Source organism: Ochlerotatus camptorhynchus, unplaced genomic scaffold (genome assembly GCF_037179485.1).
Source record: "Ochlerotatus camptorhynchus isolate MF236.1 unplaced genomic scaffold, CSIRO-AGI_Acam_v1.1 ptg000070l, whole genome shotgun sequence".
In the NCBI taxonomy this organism is placed as follows: domain Eukaryota; kingdom Metazoa; phylum Arthropoda; class Insecta; order Diptera; family Culicidae; genus Ochlerotatus; species Ochlerotatus camptorhynchus.
The window spans coordinates 4,627,972-4,642,885 of NW_027040560.1; the positions used below are offsets into that span (position 1 = coordinate 4,627,972).

A 14,914-nucleotide genomic window follows, 5' to 3' on the forward strand; every position below is an offset into this window, starting at 1 on the left:
AAGCGGACGAAATTCCGGAGATCCAAACGGCTGAAACGGATATGGCACAGGTAAAGGCGCAGAAGGAGACAAAGCTGGCGGAGCGGAAACTTCTGGAAGCTCGTTGCAAGTCTTTGCTGGTGGGAATCTGAGTCAGTTCTGGTGGATCTCGATTCAGGCGCCTCCGAACACATGGTGCAGTCAGCGGATTGCCTTCGCGACGTGGTGAAGCTGGACAATCCGGTGCCAATCGTGGTGGCCTTCGGGAAGGTCGTGTACAGCTATCACTCTGGCACGATAAGCATGGTCTCGATGGTCGGAAAGCGTCAAATCAACAGCATGGTGAACGACGTCCTGTACGTGCCGGAACTGCAGTACAACCTGTTTTCCATTCGGCGCATCGGCAAGCTTGGGATGCGTGTGACGTTTGGAGGTGATGCTGTGGAAATCAAGCAGGCATCGAAGGCGTGGAACGACTATTTTCACGAGTTTGCAACCCGGATCGGCTTTCGCAGGTCCGAGAGTGACAGCTGCCTGTACGTATGTGAGCGTGATGGTGAGAAGGTGTTCCTGCTGCTGTATGTCGATGATATCCTCGTCGTCTCTCGTTCCTTGGGTGTCATCGGTACCATCAAGAAGCTGCTGAAGTCGGAGTTCTCGATGCAGGACATGGGCGAAGCGAAGATGTTCCTGGGATTGAAGATTAACTGGGACGTGTTGTCGGGACGAATGCGACTAAGTCAGGAACACTATACGAAATCGATCCTGAAGCGATTCGAAATGTAGAAGTGCAAGCCCGTATCAACTCCCATGCAAGCGGGTCTGCAACTTGTGAAGAACGACACGGACGAGAAGCTGGAGAAGCCATACCGTGAGCTGATAGGTTGCCTCACCTATTTGATTGTGACGTCCAGACCAAATCTCAGCGCAGCGGTGAATTACTTCAGTCAGTTCTAGAGCAATCCATCCGAAGATCACTGGGTGCACGCCAAGCGGATTTTGCGGTATCTGCAGGGGGCAGCTGACCACGGACTGGTCAGCCGGCCGACCGGTCCCATCCGAAAAGTGACTGGCTATGCGGACGCGATCAGGGTTACGGATATCAACGACAGGCGTTCGGTTTCGGGAATCCTGTTCAAGCTGTACGGAGTCACAGTCTGTTGGAGTACCAGGAAGCAGAGCACCGTATCCTTGTCGTCGTCCGAAGCGGAATGTTCCGCTCTAGCAGATGCAGCGTGCAAGGCCATTTGGATCGGCAAGGTCTTGGAGGATTTGGGGGTGCTCGAACCGCAGCCGCCACTTTTATATGAAGATAATCAATCAACCATTGCTATCATGAAATCAGCCGGACCTTCGAAGCGTTTGAAGCACACCGACGTCAAGATACATTTTGTGCGGGAGTGTGTACCTTTGAAGAAACTTGAAGTTCGCCACATTCCAACGGGTGACCAGCAGTGTTGACGAAAGGTTTGTCGACGATGCCGTTCCGGAAGCACTGTTCGAGTATCGGAGTTTTCCCACGATCAGTTTGAGGAGGGGTGTCAAGAACGAGCAAACCGATCGTAGTAGTTCTATTAAGATATGTTAGATCGCAGTAACCATAAGTTTGAGTTTGAAGTTAAATAAATCATTCTTCTAATTATCCTACGACAGAAGTAGTCATCTTTCCATAACTCTCTATTATCAGGACACGTGCTTATCTTTTTGACTCAGCTCTGGTACTCTCTTCGGTCCCAAGCTAATCGCCTCGAAACCTAGGAAAATCCATAAACCCCTCATTTTATCTGTCAAACTTGCATAGCGAAACAAAACAAACATAGTGTAGTACTAGAATTTCGATTAGAATGGGATACGTTAATCGATTTGCTTGGGACCAATAGGCTAGTCAAGTAGCGAGCCAATTTTAAATCGTTAGTTTCCAACCGGTGCACAGTGGTCGGAGATGCTAATTTTGTGAACTTAATTGTTTTGTGGTCACACCGTTGACTTAATCCAAAAACTGTCTTCAAAAGAATTGTTTACAAAAAAATTGCGCATATTATGACAATTACCAATATTTGTCATGGCATACTATGAAAAAAATAAAAAAAAACTAACTTTTTTTGCAAAAGAGATACAAGGGTAGCTTTTTCAGCAAAGTTGTAGTACTCACAAAAATATGAACCTTGGCTGAAGACACCAAATTTGTATGACGAATAATTTTGAAGATATGAAGCGTTTTTTGATAGAAACCCCCTTAAATTCAGTTTTTTAAGTATAACTTTTTTTATAACAGAAAATTTCCTAATTGTTTACGGATGAGTTTGATAATATCTGTTTCTATAATCCGTAATCAACCGTTCATAAATGAGGTTATTTTTTTATAGAAAAAGGCCAAACACGTGAACATTCAACGTGACCCTATTCACTCACTTATGAATTGGCGCTAACCAAACTTTCACTTCTTTGTAGTACAGAGTCTAAGCTTTAAAAGAGTACTTGGTGCTGTGTCCCGGTTTGCCACCTTCTCCCCTTTATGTAGCTGAAATTAAGGAAAAATAAATGTAAAAAATACTATAACTTTAAAAGGGATGATTTTAGCCACATACTGTTTTGCAAAAATATGTATTTGTATGTTGTTTACATTTTTCTAGAACATTGTTTCCTTCAAAAACTGTAATAAAAAAAAGTTATACTTAAAAAATGCTTAAAATTCAAGGGGGTTTCCATCAAAAACGCTTCATATCTTCAAAATTATTCGTCATACAAATTTGGTGTCTTCAGCAAAGTTTCATATTTTTGTGAGTACTACAACTTTCCTGAAAAAGCCACCCTTCTATCTCTTTTGCAAAAAAAGTAATTTTTTTTTTTTTTTTTGTTCATAGTATGCCATGACAAATATTGGTAATTATCATAATATGCGCAATATTTTTGTGAACAATTCCTTTGAAGACAGTTTTTGGATTAAGTCAACGGTGCGTTGAGCCGAAGTTTCGGAAGATTCAGTTGGAACGTGACGTCGATCGTCGATAAGATTAGGGTTTTTATTAGTTGTACAAATAGTATATTTTCCAAATTCACTCCTAAGGTCCTCGATACATAAATGTTTAAAATGCTCGCTATTTCCTGTTACATTCTATGAGATAATATGACACGTGAACATTGAGCCTAAACAGAGGTTCTTACTCTGCCGGCTGCACCTCCTCACTGCTTCTTGCTACACATATGAATGATTCAATGAACTTAGGTTCTAATTGCTATAAATTAATCGAAATGGATAGTTCCACGAAGTAAGATAATAAATATTGTACGTTTCGTTAAATGAAATCTAAACTAAAGTCTAGTTTATTTCCGCCTCCAGCAATGAATTGTAATGGGATTGCACTGATCGTTCCTTGTGTTGTTTAACTAGTACGATTGTTTCGACTCGTTATGGCCTCCACCTTTTCACATATTTTGCAGCAGTTCCTCCGTGTCCCGGTTGTACACATCCACTGCATCACCAGTCTCACCAGCAGCAGTCAGATTCCGCCCAGCGCCAACGACGGCAGCCGTTGACGATGTCGAGGTCGAGCTTCGTGGTGTCCCCGTGGCCGTGTTAGTTGCAAGCTGAAACTTGGTTCGCTTCGGAAGATTATGCTCCAGCTCTTCCTGCTCGTGCAGTGGACTATCGAATGCATCCGAATCGCTGAAATCGATTACCGACGAGCTTTTGCGACTGACGACGGATTCGACATCGTGCCCCGTCGCAGTCGAAACCATCGGGCCCCCAGCAGAACGAACCTCCAAACCACCGTCTCCAAGCTCATCGCGTCGCTGCTGATGCTGTAACTGATCCATCTCTTCGTCATCGTCATCGGCCAGCTGTTTCTTCATGTGATTTATGACATCCTTCTTTTCGTTTAGAATAGTGATACACTTTGTGATAAGTTCGATTTCGTACAAGCGGTTATCTTCCTCCTGTTGGCGTTGAAATTCGAGAAGCTCTTCATGTTCCTCTTTCAGCTCCAGCAGTATCTGGTTCCTCAGTTGAATGACGCCTCGAAGATGACTCTGGACGTTGATCGAGTTCTGGAGGACATCCGACAGCAGGCAGGGCGATCTAAGTAGAATCACCGAGCCGTAGGTCACCGTCAGTGAGCCACCCAACTTTCGCCAGACGAAATTGTTATCCTCTACCGAGTAGCTGAATCCCGACGAACCTCCATCGGTGCAGAGAGCCACCTTGGTCTCGGTTAGAAAGTCTTCCATACTCTTCTCCAGTCGAATCGCCGTTTGCTGCAGAACTTCGTGATCGATCTCACTCAGGAAACTCAACGGAGTGTTGTAGATCGGACTGAACACTATAATCTTGAGCAGAATTTTCCTCTCGCCCCAGGTACTTTCCACCAGCGCATAATGGTTCCAGGCGCTGTCCCCCGTGGCCGCCGTGATCGGCAGCTTGTTTAGATAGATGTTATCGTAATCGGCTTCCATTCTCCGCTGGTTAAACGCTTCCGCCAGAATCGCAAACAATCTCAATTTCCAGCACCAAATTTATTTTCACCTGTACGGAACTCGTTTCTGTCCCTTTAAACACTGAACTATTTGCCTTGTTCCTTGTCTTTCTCACTCGTTCGCACGCAAATGCGAATATGTCCGAGAGATGCCCCTTTACTTATTGTAGGCATGGATGATGATGGAGGAATAATGTTGTGTAGGATTGGGCGATCTTGGATCGATCTTTGGAAGATCGATCTTTTTCATCCCGATTTCCGATTTTTCGGATCGATTCTTTGTCCACAAAAAGATCGAAAAAAATCGATCTCTTCTTTCGATCTTTTCGATCTTCAAAAAAAAAATAGTTGTTAAATTTGTTAAGTGTGTAGAAAAAAAAACTATTTACTCTCACCAGACAGACACAGACTGCGTTATAAATTTAACGAACATAACGTCAACATCAGCATCGCTCCCTACAATGACGTCACTGTTTGCGTTTCCAATATTTACTGTTACAGCAGCATTTGAAGGTTTGTGCTACACTGATAAAATTTCAAAGATTGTTTTTATGTGTCCCACAAATGAATTTTTGCAATGTGATCAACAAATGATATTCATGTGTCAGACACATACTTAATATGTGTACACATAAAAGCCATGTGTAACCACACATACTATTCATTTGACTCATAAATTTCATGTGTGCTTCTGGGTGGAGTCTGTTTATGTGTGGTCACATGAAAATCATGTGGAATTTCACATGGAAATTCGTCATTAAAAATGTGTGGAATTTTATTAGTGTACCTCAACATTAAATTGAACATTATAAAGGAAAGAATTTCTTGGAGTAAACAAGCGTATAAAAATAAAAATCAAAAGATCGATCTACCAATGATCGATTCTCTGGTACCGATTTAATCAGTGGATCGATTCTAGAGCCAAAAATAAGATCGATCCGTCAAGATCGATCTTTCTCTGAAGATCGTCCAATCCTAATGTTGTGTGTTGTGCGTATGCGTCGTCCGTAGTAGGTACTCAAGAAGTGCGAGATGTTGAAGATGTTTTCCAGTTTTCTCAGCCGCCGTTCCGCCGCAGACCGTACCTCTTTTACCTGCAGCAGCAAAGTAAGGCAACATCGACAATAAGAGGAAGGGAGAAAGCCTGTTGCATAGTGCGAAGAAACAAGACTAGGTTGGTGAATTTTCACGTAAACACACGAAAGGAATCAGGCAGTGATGATGGTACGAATGTGTGCGTGCGAGAGTAAACTTTGCGAATCAATTCAACTGTCAAAAAGTGTCGAACGTGTTCATCTATCGGTAATTAATGGAATTCATTCATGAAAATTTGGTTTTCATTTGTGTGCGAATCGCGGGACTGAGTTACGGTATAATTTTTGTAAGGTTTCTGCAGGTGGACCAAGGAGCTGGAAGTACCAGGTGCTCTGACCTTTTTTATATGACTAAATTGATGAGCTTTTAACGGGAGCTGTGTACTCTGATTGGGTAGCTTATGAATTAGAAAAAAAGACTCCCCTCTAGAAACTGACTTCACCGAAGCTGTGCTTGCAGGTCTCGGATCGTGCTCAATCATAAAATTAGGGAGAAATTAGTATCCGAAATCAAGGTAGACATTAATCTCGATGAACATTTCAAAAGGTCCTATCTGCTTTGATCGATTCTCTACATTGGCTTTCTTTGTAGATAATCGCTACTATGCAAACAGATTTCGCGCTATTTTAGCACACAGTTTGATAAACAAGGTTCTTATCTAGTGTCCCAAACAACGCAACAGGGAAAAGTTTTACAGCCAGGGTTGCAAGCATGCCTCCACTCACCTGTCCATTTAACTTTCAGAGCGTCACAATAGCGATTTTAAGATTCGTGAGCGTAGTCACAAAATAAATTAAAGAAAAAACATTAAACTACTGTGAGCCGGGGGAAATTTGATCATCGGGGTAGGGTAAATGTTGGCTTCGGCACCCATTGACTGTTTTCGGCAACCTAAATTTAAACGTTAATTTCACTATGTTTTCCCATCAACGCACTTCCCTGAATATGTCCAAACGATTGTTTACCCAAGTAACAATTTCCAGTTGAAGAAACGCTTTCGTTTTGATTTTGTTCAGCTGCATGTTGAATAATAATTGCACAATGTGTTCACCACAACTTTTATAAAACACTTGTTTACACTGGTTTGGAGAACCTATACAACTGCAACACAAAGGTGTTGTCTAACGTATTCAGTAAAACGTTTACCCAAAATCAATTTCTTGTTGAAGAAACGCTTCCATTGTGATTTTATTCAACTGCATGCTGAATAATAACTGTACAATTTGTTTATAACAACTTCTGTAAAACTCTTGTTTACGCTGGTTTGGAGAAGCTGTTCAACTACAGCATTATATGTATACGCGGTATAGGAGTAGAAGCAACTTTTATACAACGTTTATAGATACATATTTAAACTCAAGCTTTATTGTTTTGGTGAAAGCTCTTATACAACGTTTGTAGACACTTCTTGACAGCTGCTTTGAAATTTAGTAGAGAGTAAACCTGAGAGGCGTTTGTTGCACTCTTTTATGACTCCTAAATAATCATGGTACAGCAAGCGGTGAAAAGTGTTTATAGCACTTTTCAATGACTCCTTAACAACCGGATAGAAGCAACTTTTATACAACGTTTATAGATACATATTTAAACTCAAGCTTTATTGTTTTGGTGAAAGCTCTAATACAACGTTTGTAGACACCTCCTAACAGCTGCTTCGAAATGTATTAGAGATTGAACCTGAGAGGCGTTTGTTACACTCTTTTATGACTCCTAAATAATCACTATACAGCAAGCGGTGAAAAGCGTTTATAGCACTTTTTAATGACTCCTTAATAACCGTTGTGTAAGTACTCACAATATTCACAGATTAAAATTAGTTTAACAATTGTCGTGGTGCGCCAAAATAATTGCTTGTACAGTTTTTATTAATTTAATTTATTTGTGCACATTGAAAAAATATGTAATGATGCCATAATTCACATTCTGTGATCATGGAGGAAGTAGTAACAAGCATCTGTTTAATCTTTGATTGATATTCTTTCAATTAATCTCTCTAATCATTAATTGAGAGAATTTATCTAGAAATGTTATCGTTGATTATATGATATATGTCTTAAATTAATGTTTGCATTTATTAATAACACCTATATATAATTTACCTCTACTCCACCAAAGGTTTCTCGAAGCAAGATTCGAACTCATGATCCCGGATTGCCAGCCGCTTCTGTTTCCATCTGCTCTATTCTTGAATACATATTTTGATCATATGAGAGAAGTATATCAAGCTCATCTTGAGTGACTTCTCTTGCAGTCGAATAATCATTGCCTTATGGTTATATAAACATGCCTATCACTTGTGCTATTTTTAGCAACAAAATTGTGTTTGGTCGAACGTAAACAATCATTTAAGAGTGCTCCAAGCAGCTTTTGAAGCTTCTAACCAAAAATGCAATACAACTACATTCTTGTACAACTCTGGAAGCTATTATTCAACGTTTGATCAACTCAGGTGTTGTATAAGAGCTCCCAATTCTTTGTTTTGATGCGTTTATTCCACGTTCTGTATAACTCTTGTGAATCAGTTTAACTAAGGTGCTATAAAAGTTATCGTAGGTCTTATAAAGCATATAGTTAAACCGAACGTAAACAATCATTTAAGAGTGCTCCAAGCAGCTTTTGAAGCTTTTAACCAAATGGCAATACAACTACATTCTTGTACAACTCTGGAAGCTATTATTCAACGTTTGATCAACTCAGGTGTTGTAAAAGAGCTCCCAATGGTTCGTTTTGATGCGTTTATTCCACATCCTATATGGCTCCTGTCAAACAGTTTAACCGAACGTAAACAATCATTTAAGAGTGCTCCAAGCAGTTTTTAAAGCTTTTAACCAAATGGCAATACAACTACATTCATGTACAACTCTGGAAGCTATTATTCAACGTTTGATCAACTCAGGTGTTGTATAAGAGCTCCCAATGGTTTGTTTTGATGCGTTTATTTCTCATTCTATATAGCTCTTGTCAATCAGTTTAACAAAGGTGCTATAAAAGTTATCGTAGGTCTTATAAAGCATATAGTTAAACCGAACGTAAACAATCATTTAAGAGTGCTTCAACAGCTTTTAAAATTTTTAATCAAATGGCAATACAACTACATTCTTGTTCAACTCTGGAAGCTATTATTCAACGTTTGATCAACTCAGGTGTTTTATAAGAGCTCCCAATTGTTTGTTTTGATGCGTTTATTCCACGTTCTGTATAGCTCTTGTGAATCAGTTTAACTAAGGTGCTATAAAAGTTATCGTAGGTCTTATAAAGCATATAGTTAAACCGAACGTAAACAATCATTTAAGAGTGCTCCAACAGCTTTTAAAACTTTTAATCAAATGGCAATACAACTACATTCTTGTTCAACTCTGGAAGCTATTATTCAACGTTCGATCAACTCAGGTGTTTTATAAGAGCTCTCAATTGTTTGTTGGGTAGCCTTTCAGCTTCCATCTGATTATATTTGAACGATCGAGTAATCCAGTAATACTACATTTTTCTTCAAATAAAGCATACGCACTACAAAATGGGGTTGATTTCGAGTTGCCGATAATAGAACAGCTGGTTAACACGCAGTTCTAATGGATAGGTTGCCGAAGAAAAAGAGGCTGCCGACAATAGTCACACTCACCTGAGAAGTTTGGAGCGTTGTAAAAACGCTTTCAAAATGTTTTGAAAAATTCTGTCGATTGGAATGGATAGAGAAGCAAGCAGCAGAACTTATGGTTTGAGAACTTTAATGGTAATGGTTATGGTAGTCAGTAAGGTCCACGAATGGTTTTGTAACATCGATCAACTTTATGTGGAATATATCGCGAATTGGTTGCCTGTAATTTACTGATTACCAATTCACGATATATTCCACGTAAAGTTGAGCGATAATACAAAACCATTAATGGACCTTACTGACTACCATAACCATTACCATTAATGTTCTAAAATCATAAGTAAAAACGTTCTTATATAGTTCTCTTTCTGAAAATGTATGGAGAAAACAAGAATTTGGAATGGTAATGGTTCTTAACAACCCATTATTTGTAAGGTCCAGTTCCAAAAAACCATAATACATAAGGTTGAAACTTTATCATTAAACGTTCATGTAAAGTTCCATAACCATTTCAGTTAAAGTTTAGCAGGGATTATAAACAATTTTTAACCATTTTAGGTAAGGTCAATTTATGGTTCGCGTTTATGCGGGTAGTGGTGCCGTAGATCGCTCATGCGGGAGGAAGGTGTCTGATTTGTATGACGCTACACGGATAGAAATCTTCTTATACCTTTTGGCAAATTTCTATTGCTGATTATTTATAAAATGTATAAGTCAACTAATAAGCAGACGCCTTGAAAAAAGTTTATGAAGCTCATGTGTCAAATGAAATGTATAAGCGGTCACACATACCTTTTATGCATTCTTATAGGACCTATGTGGTTTGTCTTATGGAATGTAGAAGGCTGATGTTTTGGCAAAAATGTATAACTGAAACACATGAATAAAATAATTGATTTTCGTTTCGTGTATGTATCTGGACACCCTGTGGCATTGACCAATGTGAACCGTGATTACCGATATTGGAAACTTTACCGGAAACGCCAAGCAAGTGTTCGTTGCTAATTTGGATGACCCTGAGAGTAACCTAGTTATTGCTGTTGCTGGTGATGATCTTGGCACTGGTATTTATTTATCACTCAAACTTTGACAACTCTTGCAGGGAATTGGACGAAGTACTGGCTGCAGGAGAGATCCGAGCAAAGTATACGTTAGTCTTCTTATCTGGAATCCGATCGTCTAGTCCCATGGATGCGTCAATTTCATCCTGAAGTGAAGATCGATGACTGTCAGCACAGTGCGAAACCTTAGCAACTATTGGAACAACGATAGCAAACAACAGTGATGTCGTTGCATATTATATTTTGTGTCATACTTTACAAAGTGTGCCCTAACCGTGTGCTGTGATGTGTTTAAGCACAGTGTGCAGAGTTGATTACCTCTTGACATTCTCCATAATATCTGCTGAAAACATATTTCGTACAAGGATTTAGGGAACCTACATTTAATAAGAATATCTCATAGAAAGTTACTCGAATGCCATTTGAGAGGTTTATCATTTTCACCCAATATTTATTTAATTTGAGATTTCAAAAATTCCAAAAACACTCAATATAATAATTAATCATGCGCTCCGATAGCATTTTGAATTTAAAACCGTGGGTTTGTAAATTTTCTCTTATGTAAGAATTAATTTCCATATTTACGTTTTGTGTGATCAATTTGCCCTCGAATTACGGTATTCAATTTAGAATTGCATTTATCCTATTTGATGCAATGCTACATAAAAACAGTACAAATCAGTAAAAAGAATTATAAACATCCACGAAGCGTTGGGACTTACATTTAGGGAATTACATTGCATTGGATGTTAAGCAAACAAAAAGAACTCAGCCATTCATCATTTTGCTATCGATGTCCTCAATGACCTTCATTTGCAGTTAATCAAAGCTAATTTGCTGCAAGATCTTTTACCTCAACTCAACAATTTGTGACCAACAAGCTCAGCTGGCAGACCAACATATAAACTTAAGGTTCCACAAAGGGTAAGTAATTTGTTTACTTCTTCTTTTTGAAACATTCTTCGATCATCATTTTCTAAATGTAATGGTAAAATTCATTGGAATTGCAAGTCACCACGCCAAAACTGTCCATGTTAATATTAATATCCTTTGTATTTTTCTTCCTTCATTTCAATACACACATAAGTGCATAAGAATGTCGAAGACAAGACATCCACATTGCCAGACCGCGCTGTATGAAATTATGTTTACACACCCCTGTATGATCTCGTGTTTGTTTCAGTTACCGTGGGGAAGTAATTTGTGATTAGCCCCGGTCCCTTTCAAATTGTATCATTATTTATGTACGGTCCATATATTTGAAGTGACGTCAGCGTTGCCAGATATACCGATTTATCGGTATTTATACCGATTTCCGAACTAGATACCGATATACAGATAAGGTTCCTCAGAATACCGATTTTATACCGATTTATACCGATTTTATTAAATAATTAAAATGATTGTTGCTTTTAGACAGTTCCATTAGTTTCAGGAGAATTGAGAGAACTTTAGGAAGCTCCGAGAACATCAGGACAGATCAATAAATTTCAAGGAAATCGCTGAATTTTTAAGGGAGTTTCCGAAAACTTCAGCAATGTTCCGAGGTGCTCATGCAAATTTAAGAAACGTAAGGGAAGTTACATGAACATTAGCACATTGTGAGAATATTTTATGGGAAGTTCCGTGCTTATTAATGACAGTGTTGATAACTTTTAAAAATTAGAAAAATCAGGAATATCAGAGAACTTCAATGCTGATGTTACAATAAATTCAAGAAAATTGTGAGAGTGCTTAAGATATTTTGTAATATTCAAGAAAGTCTAGAGACTTTCAAAGTTGATTAGAGATATTTCGGTAGTCGCATTATAATCAGGGAAGTTCCATTGAAATTTTTTTTTGGATCATTAGAACATCCCTCAAGAGCTCTTTCTTCCGGAATTATGTTCTTGTTTCTTCCGACTGTACCGTTAGTGCTCTGGCTTCCGACTTCCTCCACATTTTGTTCCCAATCTACCTTAGGAAGTTTCTTCCGTCTTCTGCAGGAAGTTCAATTAAACTTCTCCCAGAAATTTCTTTCGTCTAGTTCTGGAATTTTGTACAGTTGGATTTTTTTTACTTCAATTGGAAGGTTTTTCGCAGCTCCTTCTGGCTTCCCCTGGAAATGGCTACTTCTGGAATTTATTTCCGATTTCCAAAACTTTTTTGCCTTCCTTTGAATGTGAAATCCGATTTTTTTTCTGATTGTTTCTTTAAATTTTCACTAGAAGTTTTTCTATTTATGTCTTGGATGTTTCGCGGATGATTTTAGATTTTTCTTCAAATTTCCTCCAGGGGAGCTTCTTTCTTCTTTCTCTGGATGTTGTTGTCAACTTCCTCCAGAACCTAATTCAAACATTCCCCGGAGTCTTCTTCCAAAAGTTTTCGATCATAGTCCAAAAGATAAAAAATTTCGCTTTCAAAATCGGCAAAAATTTAAAATTAATTAAAATAGTAAATACCGATAAGTACCGATTTTTTAAAACCTTTGATACCGATAAGCTTTAAAACATTCTGGCAACGTGACGTTTCACATTCATATAGTGATGGCCGATTTTCATTCGAATAATCAATAAATCGATTAACGAACCGAAAAGTAAAACATTTGTAATCCGTTATATAATGTCGATATAAGCCTCGATATAAGCATTAACTTCTCCAGAGGATCATCACCGATCGTTTCAAACATGTGCTGCACTCTCATTGGTGGAAAAATGGCAGCACAGCGAACAAAAAATAATCGATTAGTTGTTAATCGAGTAATTAAAAAATGGGACATCTCTGATTTTGGTGTGATTGTTTTGATAAAAAAAAAGTGCAGCAAAACCACTAAATTACCTTGCATTCATTGGATGAAAGGGACCGTGGAAGAGGACACTAAAATAGAAAGTTTTTCTTCCGACAGTTTCATCTTAGTATTCTTATTTGATCTTATCAACAATCAATTACGAAACTAACGATTTTAAATTGGCTCACCCCTTTAGTAGCCTATTGGTCCCAAGCAAACGATTAATGTACCCTATTCTAGTTGAAATTCTATGACTACACTATGTTTGTTTTGATTCGCTATGAAAGTTTGACAGATAACATCAGGGGTGTGTGGATTCATGCAGAACATGCAGGGGTGAGTGAAATAGCTTGGGACTGCTTGGGACCGTTGTTCTGGTACTGAGTGAGCCAAAAATAAGGGACCCAGTGGTCTTAGAGTTACCTCTATGATCTTATTGTGATTCGTCGTAAATATAATTTGAGCTCACTTGAGGTTCAGAAATAGTTTGTTCATAGTTAAGAATCTTGAAGAATGACTTAGGTTTGCATTCTAATGAATTAATCTATTTAAAAACCTCGAAATCCTGAATCGTGATTTTTTTAGTGATTTGTATCTTTTCTAAAAGTCTAAAAATACAAAAAACAAGTCCCGGTAATGAGAGACAAACCTTAAAATAAAAAAAATGAAACAATCACATTTTCGTAAAATTTGAATTTTTATGTCCGAGAGTACGAAAATCTTCTTATTTTTTATGAAAAATAAGCATTGAAATTTTATTAAGTATTAGTTATAAAATGTTATGCTCGATGTTTCATTTTCTCACATTCTTCTAATCAAAACAAATTTCTACTTTATCTAATCATTTTGGCAGATTAATATGATACTGAATTCGCTAGCTGTTGCTCGAACCTATATACCTAAGTGTACTACGTATTTTTTTGTGAAAAACTTTGGGATGGCTTCATCTGTATTTCTCTATTTGCAATCGTGCTCATATGTTTTATCAACTTTATTGTATTTTGTCACAACACATAACCACAGACAAACAGACATAACTCATTGAATATTTCTCACTATAAAACATCGTCGCTAAAACATTACCGACATCTGTTGAGTGCACTGTGGTGGGCACTACACTGAACAGATGGCGGTAGTGTGTAAACGTCAAACGCAAGGAAATTGACTATGCGCGCCACAGGTGGCGGTACTACCAACTACGATACTTTTAAATTGTCCGTTAAATGCTTGTTCGATGAACAACTTACGAGTGTTATGTCTGTTTGTCTGTGACATAACTTTTATTTGGATGTTTAGTAGAATTGCATAAAATATGCTTTATTTCTGATATTACGCTAGTCAAATGTCAAAATATCCAGTTAACTGTTCGACTCACAAACTGTAATCAATCAGCTTGTGAGTGGTTAAAACGGCTTGTTTACCGATTCAACAAATAAAAAAATATATATAATCATAGTACCTGTCACCATGTGATATGGTTAATCAAACAATAAGAATGAAAAACTAACATCCCTTCTAACGAGCAATCAGAAATCAGAACATCTGAGTATGAGACGTCCGTTCAAAATTAACGAAGATAATAAAATATCAATGTCCGTCCACTAGCGGTCCTACGCTCGGTCCTACGTCAAGCTTCCGTTCGTGCCCTTAGGCACAGACCCTTCTACTTTTATAACTTGAACAGTCCTTACTCAAATCAATCACTCCACAATTACGAATAAGCTGATCATGTGGAAATGAGCCATAGGTGTAGGGTGACTGTAACATGATCTTAGCTATTAAACTCGTAAAAAATGGGACCACAAGAATCATGCTTAAAATGATTTAATGTTAATACAGGTGAATGTAATTAAGCATTTAACGAACATTTATGGACAGTGATAAACAATTCAGTGCCAACATTTCAAAGGGGCGTAATTGCTTTTGTAAACAATGGCTTTAG

General features: G+C 38.2%; 1 protein-coding gene across 1 annotated transcript in view; it reads right to left on the reverse strand.

Annotated features, from left to right (window-relative positions):
- The window catches only part of LOC135697445 (zinc finger protein 479-like), a 322,329-nt gene that overhangs the window by 223,846 nt on the left and 83,569 nt on the right, over positions 1 to 14,914 (reverse strand). The window lies entirely within an intron of this gene.